The sequence below is a fragment of the Portunus trituberculatus genome, chromosome 41 (assembly GCF_017591435.1).
Source record: "Portunus trituberculatus isolate SZX2019 chromosome 41, ASM1759143v1, whole genome shotgun sequence".
NCBI lineage: Eukaryota > Metazoa > Arthropoda > Malacostraca > Decapoda > Portunidae > Portunus > Portunus trituberculatus.
The window spans coordinates 38777416-38789915 of record NC_059295.1 but is presented as its reverse complement, the minus strand read 5'-3'; the positions used below and the strand labels follow the sequence as shown (position 1 = coordinate 38789915).

The 12500-nt window shown below is 39.8% G+C and overlaps 1 protein-coding gene across 1 annotated transcript in view; it reads right to left on the bottom strand.

The window, feature by feature from the left end:
* Positions 1–12500, bottom strand: part of LOC123516938 (CD109 antigen-like) — a 142396-nt gene that overhangs the window by 77582 nt on the left and 52314 nt on the right. The window lies entirely within an intron of this gene.

The window sequence follows — 12500 nt, the reverse complement described above, 5'->3', positions numbered from 1 at the left end:
TTCTACTACTACTGTATCATATATATATATATATATATATATATATATATATATATATATATATATATATATATATATATATATATATATATATATATATATATTCTGTATCGTGTATATTTTCGTCATGTATTTCATTGCTATATATTAAGCTTGTGTGTCTTTGTGTATCGTATATATCTTCATGTATTTCATTTCTATATATTAAGCCTGAGCTTCCCACGCTTCGCGAATGTTCCATACACACCCTACATTCCATTGTCACCTCACATATTCCTCAAGCCTTTGCTTTTTGCTTTTTAGTAGAAAGAGGAGAGATAACAAGGGGTTGGACAGATTGAAGATAAAGTATGGAGAAAATGAAAGAAAGTAGAAGTTAAAAGTTTGTGGGCAGGCCACATTGCTCTTCAAGCCGTGCCGCATCCTATCATTTTAAAGCCTTCATTTTGACGTCACGGCGCTGGCCAATCACGAGGTCATGACTCAAGCGTCGTCCCGGGACATCTGACCCACATTCACCTTCTCTCGCTCTCATTCTCTGTCCAGCTTCCGTGTAGGGCACACATCATCTCCTCAGGCAAGGCAAGGTGTGGGTGCTCGTAATCATCGTGTGTGTATTTATATCTAGAATAGACGCATCATCTGTTCGTGAGTGTTTCCGACTTCCCTCATCTCAAGCGATCTACACATCTCAAACCGTGGTGGGCCTAATACTCTCCTTTCTACACGTGGCAACTCTTTCTCTGGTACACCAAGGCAGCAGTCTTTATCAATATACTGGTGTACAACTCCTATCGATACACTGGTGCCAACTTTTTCCGATACACTACTACTACTACTACTACTACTACTACTACTACTACTGTTACTGCTGCTACTGTTGCTGCCACTGCTACTGTTGTTAATTATGATGATCATGATCATGACGATGATGATGATGATGATGATAATGATATGATAATAATGATGGTTAGGAGGAGGTGAAGGAGGATAAAGAAGAGGAAGAGGATGATGGAAAGAGAAGAAGGAGAGGAGGAGAATTATGATGACGCTAAGAAAAAGGTGGAGGAGGAGGACCAGGAGGAGGATTATAACGATATCATTGGAAGAAGAAAATTAAAAACAAAAAAGAAAGAAGAACAAGAACAAGAACAAAAACAAGAAGTAGAAGAAGAAAAAATGAAAAGAAAAGGAAGAAGTAATACTCCTGTCATATTTGAAATGACTTTGGGAACCTCCACAAAGAAAATTATAACGATGATAACAATAACGATTTCTTTTTAAATATATTGTTTTCATTTTTCTTCTTTTTTTATCTAAAGAGTAAAAGTTGCCGTGGGTGATGTACGTACCTGACCCTCACCTTTGTTCAGCGTTAACTAGGCAAGTGTTCCCATCACAGCGTCTCAAGAACACACGATGGTGGTGGTGGTCGTGGTGGTGGTGATGGTGGTGGAGGTGGTAGTGGTAGTGGCGGTGATGGTAGAGGTGATGATGATAATATTGATGGTGATGGTGATGATCATAATAATGGTGAAGATGCTGCTGCTGCTGTTGATGATAATGATGGTGATAAAGATGATGAAAAAAATGGAACATCAATAACATTAAAAACAACAACTAGTACTAAAGATGATGGTGATGATGATGATGATGATGATGATGAGGAGGATGAGAAGGAGGAGGAGGATAGTGATGATGATGATGATAAAAGCAAAAGAAAACAATAACAATAACAATGACAACAATCCCTAGTACTACTACTACTATTATTACTATTACAACAACAACTACTACTACTACTACTACTACTACTATTACTACTGCTACTACTACTATTACTACTACTATCACTACTTAAACTAATACAACAACGACAACGACAACAATACAAAGCAATAATGATAATGATGTTTCCCAAAAATGCAAACACACCTCATAAACACACTTGTTTTGGTAATGGACACAAGAGAAAGTAAATGTATATACGTTGAGAGAGAGAGAGAGAGAGAGAGAGAGAGAGAGAGAGAGAGAGAGAGAGAGAGAATGTTCTTTCTGTTGGGTCTAGAGAGAGTGGAGTCACAGGGAACACATCAGTCAAATATTTCCCCTCTTCACCCCCTGTCCCTCCATCGTGTTCTTTTTACTGCTCTCATCATTAAGACGGTCAGCGCGAGGGCAGGCAAGTAAACTTTACACCCAAAAATGTGGGACTTGAGGTCACCTTGGTGTGGTCTGACACACACACACACACACACACACACACACACACACACACACACACAATCTTCTCCTACACACATTGTATATTTTCAGACCAACAACTATTATATTGATAAATTGTTACTATGTTATTATTATTTTTTATTATTACAATAATAATAATAATATCATTATTATTATTATTATTATTATTATTATTATTATTATTATTATTATTATTATTATTATTATTATTATTATTATTATTATTGCTGTTGTTATTATTGATATTATTACTATAACTATTAAAGTATCATTATTATTATCATTATTGTTATTATTATCATTATCATTATTATTATTATCATTATTATTATATTTTTACTATAATATGTACACACACACACACACACACACACACACACACACACACACACCGCGTAGTGTAGCACACTCGGCTCAACCGAGAAGGTCCCGGGTGCGACGAGGTAAATGTGTAGCAAGTAGGTAACTCGAGGGGTTGTGGCCTCGCTTTCCCGGTGTATAGTGTGTGTTGTGGTCTCAGTCCTACCCGAAGATCGGTCTATGAGCTCTGAGCTCGCTCCGTGATGGGAAAGACTGGCTGGGTGACCAGCGGGAAACCGTGGTGAATTACACACAGAAAAAGAGAGAGAGAGAGAGAGAGAGAGAGAGAGAGAGAGAGAGAGAGAGAGAGAGAGAGGGGGGGAGGGGGAGGAGGGTGGAATAAACAGTAGGAAAAAGTTTGGTAATAATATTCTAAATTTATACCTATATTTTTCGTTTCATTAAGTTTTGAAAATATGATGATGCAGCTTTTTCTTTGTTTCTTCCACGACTGTGTGTGTGTGTGTGTGTGTGTGTGTGTGTGTGTGTGTGTGTGTGTGTGTGTGTGTGTGTGTCTTACTGAAGGGCCCGGTGAAGGTAAGCCAGGCATTAGCAAGGGTCTAGACGTTATTATCTTACGATGAGCGCTGTCGAAGGTCCCGCGTGGCTCTTTTCTCCTACTCTTCTCACTGAGCGTATGCCAACCTAGATTTAAGTAGCTCACTCAGTCTTGGCCGCGAGAAGCAAGCCTAGTGCTGGACTGAATTAACGTTACGCTTTTAGATGAGCCCAGACTTTCTAGTTTAATTCTTAGTACCAAATTTTATGGGTTGGACTTATTTTTTTTTCCTCTTGTTTTTCTCTTTCCTTTGTCTCAGTTCGCATGCAAGCTACCACTGTGTCTATTTATATAATAATTATTGTGGATATTTTAAATGAAGCACGATTAAATGTTATGAACTAAATCAACATTGCTTTTTTTCAGACTTCCTACTTCATTATTAGTACCAGATTTAATGGGTTGGGTACCTTTAATGAAATACAATTAAATGTGTCAATAAGCGTTAAGAAAACATGTAGCTTCCTTCTACACAAGAGACAAGAAGCATACCATATTCTCCGTGGGTACACACCTGAAGAGTGGTGTCAGTTCTGGGATCACAGTACTCGTGTGTCCGTTCGCAGGGAGTAATGACCGGGTTACTTCTTAGTTTTGGATAATAAATGGGGGTTAAATATATACCTGGTTCTCTCTCTCTCTCTCTCTCTCTCTCTCTCTCTCTCTCTCTCTCTCTCTCTCTCTCTCTCTCTCTCTCTCTCTAAGACTTAACGGAATCACCTACCAATGTGCTCAGTTTTGATACCTAGACACACACTCAACAACTTCATCATGCGTGAGCCTTGAGTCATTACGTGCAAAACACCAGAACCGCTTCAGTCATCCTACAAATATCAAACCTGTTTTATGGGTACGTACAAGACATAATGGATACTCGGGTACCGTTACCTCAAGGAGTGATGCCATATTCTTCAGACTGCCTCACCGCATCTTGTGACGTCACCGTGTTTTAGAATAGTAAGATTTAGATTGAGTCCGCGTGCTTATCTATACCCTTTTGGTCTCCTCAAGGTACGTCCCATAAGATTAAACTACACATATTCTTAAACTCCTTATCGAATAGAACATTGTAGCACATATTTGGAATCTCGTGGGTGTAATTGTCCTTACAGTCTGTGAAAGGAAGAGCAGTGATTTACTTTGATGATCCAGACCTGTATTGTGCAACACTTTAAACTCTCACTCACATTCAAATGCCATAGAGATGATTAATCAGACTTTCATGGCTACTTTTCCCACTGATGGTATATAATCCTTGTCAAACTATCAATGCAATCAAAAAAACAATCTTAGAAACTTTAATAACTTCCAGTATGGTCTGACAGTCGAGATAAGACGCCGAAATGTTTGAAAAAGTGGTCAGAGGTGAATATTGACTTAATAACCAGAGTAACGACAGTGATAACAGATGTATTTTCATTTGAACTATTCCCTCCAGTGTTTTCTACCTTTCCAGTGGTGTAGTCCTTGTGAATATTCTGTTAACATCATACACTCTTTCCCGAACTTTTTAACAGCCTTAACATAATTCATTATCATATACTTTTCCCCCTCATCGATGTAGTTCTTGTCATGTCACGGGTTCCTTTCCTTATCTTTTTATCAGTTGCTTTCCATCTTGCGTCCTGTCATCAGCTGGCAAATCACCTTACAACTTGACAAATGATAAATTCCAAGTAGATCAAGTAGATCTGAGGAGATATGGTTACATAACATGACAATTGATGCAAAGGGGTTAGTTAGATTCTAAGGAAAATAAACCTGGATTCTGAGGAAACTAAAATATTTGCGATTATGTAACATAAACACTGATGAATTACAAGGCAATCACAGGACAGCGACAGGTTACAGGATTTCTGATCACGAATGTACTATCCACTAACCATCAAGCAAGGACAAATAAAAAAAAAATAGTATGCGCTGGAAACTGTATTCTGTTTTAGTCAATTTGCAGGTTGGTGAGTAAGCCAGACAGTTGCTGCCCCCCAGGAGGTGTGGTGTATAAATGTGTAATCAAAGGAAAGATACCCAGGTGAATACAATTCCAGGTAGAATTTACTGATTACTGACTCCATATTACCCGTGATGTACATGTAACAGATCCCACTACCCCAGATTGGCGGCGCGGATAAGTACGAGAGTGTGGGGCTTTCAACTTTGATTAGTGTGCGTTCCAGTGAAAGATATTGCTCCGTTTGTCTCTCGCAGGTGTGATTATACAGTACGCTCTCTCTCTCTCTCTCTCTCTCTCTCTCTCTCTCTCTCTCTCTCTCTTGCACACAATGAATGGATTACTAAATGGCAATAATTGTTTTCTCTCCTTAAAAGGTTCATTCAGGTCTTGGGAAACGCATTCATCATAACAACAACAACAACAACAATAATGATATGATTGTAATAATAATAATGATAATGATAATCTAAATAATAATGATAATAGTAATAATAATAATAATAATAATAATGATAATGATAATCTAAATAATAAATAATAGTAATAATAATAATAATAATAATGATAATAATGATAATAATGATAATAATGATAATAATAATAATAATAATAATAATAATAATAATAATAATAATAATAATAATAATATTAATAATAACAATAATAATAACAACAATAATAACCACCACCACCACCATCAACCCAAATAAAGGTCAGTGGGGTTTTATTTGCCTTATCTCAACTCACTTTATTAAATCATGACTCGAGACAGGCCATAAATATTTAAATCCAATTGTTTGCCATTCACCAACTCACTACTGACTTGTGTATTAACCTTTACCACCCTCCCACCCACCCCCTTATCCTACACACAACACACACACACACACACACACACACACACACACACACACACACACACACACACGAAAACATTTAGACACTTCAATTTTTACCTGTACTCCCTGCTCCCTTAACCTCCTAAATACAGGAACCTTCCCTCTACCCTCCCTCTCAACCCACAGCCTTCCCTCCTCTCCCTGCCCCGATTCCTCTTCGACACACGAGTATAATCACATAATAAACAAATAGGTAAGTGGTAATAAACTTCCACTTTGGCTGACATCCACTTTCGCTATCACCAACCTCGCCTAAACACCCCCACCTCCACACACACAGTACTGAGTAAGATAGAGACAAAGAAAAAGTAGCGTAGACAAGATAAAGAAGTGGTAAGTGGATTGGTAAAGCTGCTTGTCTTGTCTCTACCTCACTTTCTCTTCTACCCATACACGGCTCTCCTCCTCGTTTCCAAGGCACCACATGACTAACAGTGCCAATCGATGGGGCCGCTCATGGTGTTAATAACGATGGCCTCAGTACTAGCTGCAGGACTACCACCGCCATAGCCACCGCCACCACTGCCATTAACGAGAGGTGTAGTATAGTAGTAGTAGTAGTGGTGGTGGTAATAGTAGTAGTAGTAGTAGTAGTAGTAGTAGTAGTAGTAGTAGTAGTAGTAGTAGTAGTAGTATTTTTTGCTTTATTTGATTATACTAATTATTCTATTAGTAATAATCATAATACATGTAATGATGATGATGATGATGATGAAGAAAACAACAACAACAACAACAACAACAGGTGGAGGAGGAGGAGGAGGCAGTAGACATCTACCGAAACGATAATTACCTGACAACTATCCTCTCTTCTTCAATGACTCAACTGTTACCTCTCCTACACTGAATATTCTAGGTCCGTCCTTTACTTATAATATAAACTGGAAATTCCACATCTCATCTCTAGCTAAAACAGCTTCTACGAAGATAGGTGTTCTGAAAGGTCTCTCCCAGTTTTTCTCACCCCCTTCCCCACCCAACTCCTTACTATGTACAGGGACCTTATCCGCCCATGTATGGAGTATCCACTCAAACGGCTCTTTTAAACAGAGTGAATTCAAAAGGAGCAATATTTCCAGCACGTTACCAGGATACACACACACACACACACACACACACACACACACACACACACACACACACACACACACACACACACACACACACACACACACACACACACACACACACACACACACACGCACACTTTCCTAACCTCCTCCCAGTAACGATCAGTCCCGTGGTTCCCTTCCCAGTATATAGTGTCCCTCCCTACAGCAAGCCCAGATCAATGCCCTCGCCCTATCCTCGCTCCGCCTCGCGCGCCAGTCTATTTACAGGTGTCCGCCTCAATACGCCATTCCGTCACATACACTCGTTACTTGGTACTCTTCCCTCATCCTCACCCTTCGCTCACCCTTTCTCTCATGTGTGTCTTGTCCCCTTTATCCATCCGTCCTTTGCTGCTGTTGCTCTTCTTACCAACTGGCTGAAGAATCCATTTATTACTATACACACGCTCTCTCTCTCTCTCTCTCTCTCTCTCTCTCTCTCTCTCTCTCTCTCTCTCTCTCTCTCTCTCTCTCTCTCTCTCTCTCTCTCTCTCTCTCTCTCTCTCTCTCTCTCTCTCTCTCTCTCTCTCTCTCTCTCTCTCTCTCTCTCTCTCTCTCTCTCTCTCTCTCTCTCTCTCTCTCTCTCTCTCTCTCTCTCTCTCTCTCTCTCTCTCTCTCTCTCTCTCTCTCTCTCTCTCTCTCTCTCTCTCTCTCTCTCTCTCTCTCTCTCTCTCTCTCTCTCTCTCTCTCTCTCTCTCTCTCTCTCTCTCTCTCTCTCTCTCTCTCTCTCTCTCTCTCTCTCTCTCTCTCTCTCTCTCTCTCTCTCTCTCTCTCTCTCTCTCTCTCTCTCTCTCTCTCTCTCTCTCTCTCTCTCTCTCTCTCTTCCAGGTTTATGCATCACGAAGTATCATTTATCAGTAGTCAACAGGGAGCTTTCCAAGGGTGATTAGATACATTTGACTGGTTGGTATACATTTGTTTTTATACAGGAATTGCTATGTACAGGACTATTGGTTTTCTTTTAGCTTTATCTATTTGCGGTATTTTTCTTTTTAATTGTTGTTGTTTGATTTTTGTCCCACTATAGACAGCTTCACTTTCACTCTTGTTCTTACAAATAGTATATAGCATCTGTATTCACCAGTAGATTTGTATTAGCTATGATTTTCTACTTCAGTCTTTGTGATATGTATTGTTACTATCAAAATCTGCTTTCTTTTTGCAACAACTTTTCGATCTTTTATAAGTAAACCTGCTCTTCCTTCTCCTTACCGTTTCCTTTTTTTCATCTCTTTCTTTTTAAAATCTCGCTCACTGGTATTTGACTTATTTTCCTTCATGATCATCATCCTCAACTATACCTTCTTCTCCTCCTCCTCCTCCTCCTCCTCATTCAACTTTTCATCCTCTTCCTCCTCCTCCTACGACTTTTTCATCTCCTCCGCTTTCGCCTTTACTATCTTACATATCGTTATTTTTTTTTTTTCATAGTGTAGCTTATCACAAAGAACCAGCTTATAGGTCGACTGACGTTCTCTTCTACTTGTTACTTCTTCTCATCCTCCTCCTCCTCCTCCTCCTCCTCCTCCTCCTCCTCCTCCTCCTCACCTTGCTCACCTGGCAAAAAAACGCGAGCCAACTAGCATGGCCAGGGACAACGTAAATAGTAATGTTAATGCTGACACGGCCCCATCTACTCAAAATTTGGTCAAGTTTTGCTTTGTAAATGCTCGCAGTATCAGAAATAAATTTCAGGATCTTGAAGAAATCGTTTCCATGGAGGAATATGACGTTATCGGCGTAACGGAATCGTGGATTAATACAGTAAACAGAGACTTTTTGGCCGAATTTTCAATACCCGGGTACAGTTTATTCAGTTGTGAAAGAAACGAAAGAGAGGATTCGGGGTACTCCTGTACGTTAAAACTAATCTTCACCCAATTGCAAAATCCACCACGAAAATAGCTAATATAAATGCGTCATTCATTCAGCTTAACCTCCAGTCCCGCAAAATCGTAATTGGTATTGTTTATAGACCTCCAAGTCAGTCAACGGCAGTAGACAACCAACTTTATGAACAGATAGCTGAAATCTGTTGCGAAAACGAAACCGTAATCTTTGGTGACTTCAATCTTCCTATACGTAGATGGGGCGATCCTTTAAACTCACATACAGGACTCAGTTTATACGCGAACTTGCTCGAAAGCAGCCTTTATCAATTAGTAGAACAGCCGACAAGAGGAGAAAATATTTTAGACCTTGTCTTAACTACGAATGAAAACATTGTCGGAAATGTAAAAGTAGGACCTGAGTTCAGTAGCAGTGACCACCGGGTGATTACTTTCAGTATTCAAGAAAATAAATCTATAATAAAGGAAAGTAAAGAAAAAGTACCTGACTATCAAAGGGCCAACTATAGAAAACTTAGAAACATTCTTGCGCAAAGCGATTGGAGTGAGCTCTCGGGAAACATAAGTATTAACGAAGCATGGCTAATATTTACATCCAATCTTAACAAAGCAGTAGATGCATCTGTTCCACTACGAAATAGGCGCTCGATCGTTAACTCAAAACCGAAGTGGTGGAATACGGAAATAAAAAATAGCCTCCTTGCTAAGAAACGCGCATTTCAGAAATATAAGCTCACTCAAATAAACAGTGATAAGATAGAACACGACCGATTACGCCGAAATACCAAAGCACTCATCAAGAGAAGTAAGAAAAACCTCGAGCTTCACATTGCAAATTCCAGTAAGTCTAATCCCAAGGAATTTTTCAACTACATTAGAAGGAAAAAGACCTTACCATCAGTAATAGGTCCATTAAAAATGCAAAACGGCGAGTACACTGAAAACGATACCTTGATGGCAAATATCTTAAATAACTACTTCTCAACCATATTCACAGAAGAAGTTAACTTAGAACAACAGCCGACTCCTCGCATTCAAAGTAATAACGTCTATCTGAATACGTGCACATTTGAAGAAAACGAAATTTTGCAAGCGATCAGTAAAATTAAAGTAAACAAAATGCCGGGCCCTGATATAATTTCTCCAAGAATATTAAAAGAGGCTAAAAATGAATTAGCTAAACCACTTTCGATACTGTTTGGTAAATCGTTAAATACTGGAAAAGTACCCGACGAATGGAAACTCGCGAACGTTACACCTATATCTAAAAAAGGTAACAAGTCTGAAGCTCAAAATTATAGACCGATAAAACTAATGGAATCGCTTATACGAGACAAAACGGTAGCATTCCTCGAAAGTAATAACATCATCAAGGACTCTCAACACAGATTCAGGAACAAGCGATCATGCCTTACAAACTTACTCGACTTTTTCCATCACGTATATAATCTGTTCGACGACACTAGGGCAGTTGATATAACTTATTTAGATTTTCAAAAAGCCTTCGATAAGGTTCCCCACAAACGCCTCATCAATAAACTAAAAGCTCACGGTATAACTGGCGATCTCGTTACATGGATCGAAGACTGGCTATCGGGCCATGAACAGCGTGTAGTAATAAACGGTAAATCGTCAGAATGGACCAGCGTAAGTAGTGGTGTTCCTCAGGGATCAGTCTTGGGACCGATTCTTTTTATCATATATATAAACGACATCGAGGAAAATATTAACTGTAAAGTATCAAAATTCGCAGATGATACAAAATTGTAAACAGGGCGGACTCAGTAACTCAGCGTCAACTTTTACAGAACGATTTAGATACCCTCGTCGAATGGTCTAAAACGTGGCTGATGAATTTCAATTTTGACAAATGTCATGTTCTACATATTGGAAATAGTAATCCACGAGCGAACTACACAATGGGGAATGCTTCCATAAAGAGCGTACAGAGAGAAAAGATCTTGGCGTTGTAATATCGGCTGACCTCAAACAAAGTAATCAATGCACCGAAGTTGTGAAAATCGCAAATAAATTAGTCGGCTTTATCGGAAGATCATTCACATTCAAAACGGAAGAGATAATATTAACTTTATATAATTCGCTCGTACGCCGCACCTTGAATATAACGTACAATTTTGGTCACCCTATTATAAGAAAGACATTGAAAAATTAGAAAGAATACAGCGTCGATTAACTAAAATGGTTCCAAGATTACGTAATAAACCATACGAGGAACGACTTAAAGAACTAAATTTATTTACTCTTTCCAAACGTCGATTACGAGGGGACCTTATCACACTCTTCAAAATTTTTAAAGGGATTTACGAATATGAATCCTGATAACTTCCTAACGCTTGACCGGTCAAATTTCACCAGAAACAACGGTTTCAAGGTAATAGGAAAGCGATTTAAAACAAACGAAGCCAAACATTTTTTCTTTAATCGCATTATCAATATTTGGAACGGTTTGCCATCGAACGTAGTTGATTCAGGTACTATTGAGACATTCAAAATTCGTCTTGACAAATATTTCGAAACTAATCCCCGGTTGTCACTGTTTATCTCCGAGTAATTTGCGCCGTCCATAAAGAAATATGCCTCAGATCGTGAATTGCGGGTGTTTCGCGAATACACTTACCCTCCTTACACGACACAGACAGCCCCGAGTTAACGGTCACTACTACTACTCTCGACCTGTGACGGGCTGTGGAAAGTCAGGAGCCCTGACAGTAGTGATCATCATCGGGAATTAAAGTACCAGGGTCACTGCTGCAGGGGTAACCATGTAGTGTGCGGGCCCCTTAGTGGGAAGTACACTTTACAGTGGACTGAACGGAGCTGGGGCCTGATTGACTGCTGCCTCCTTGAAAGCGCCAGGCAAGGCTGCCGCACCACCTCTTAACCTGTGACGGGTTGTGTTTGTCTAGGGCCCTGTTAATTTTTATCACCATCGGGACAACCAGGGATCAATGTTGCAGGGGAAATCAGTGTATCCAAGGGAAAGTACGCTTACTCAGTGGAGTGAACGGATTGATTGACTGCTGCCTTCCTTGAAAGCGCCAGGCAAGGCTGCCGCACCACCCTCCGACATCCACACTGTGACTCCACCCACACGCACATTCATCACACTACATAACCGTCAAGCACCTACATAGTCCCACACAAACAAGAGTAGACGTAGATTACAACTTCTTTTCTCTATCCTCTAAAATTCCATTTGGTTTTTCAATACCACATGGTGCCTTTCATTTTCCGGCCGGCTTCGGCTGGTGGGATGGGTGGGTGGGGAGGAGCCTTCTGCTTTCCTGTCCTGTCTCTCACACTGTGTAGCTAGTACAGAATAGTTAACCAAGCAGCCTAGTAAGGACCCCAGGCTCTGTTGTTGTTTGGTCTTTCCTTTGTATTCCTTTGTATTCCTTATTCCTCTTCCTCCTCCTCCTGTTCTTCCTTCTCCTCTTAGCAGCTTATAAAGAACTATCACTCTTTTCTACCACTCCGGAGTCCTCATGCTACCCTCTC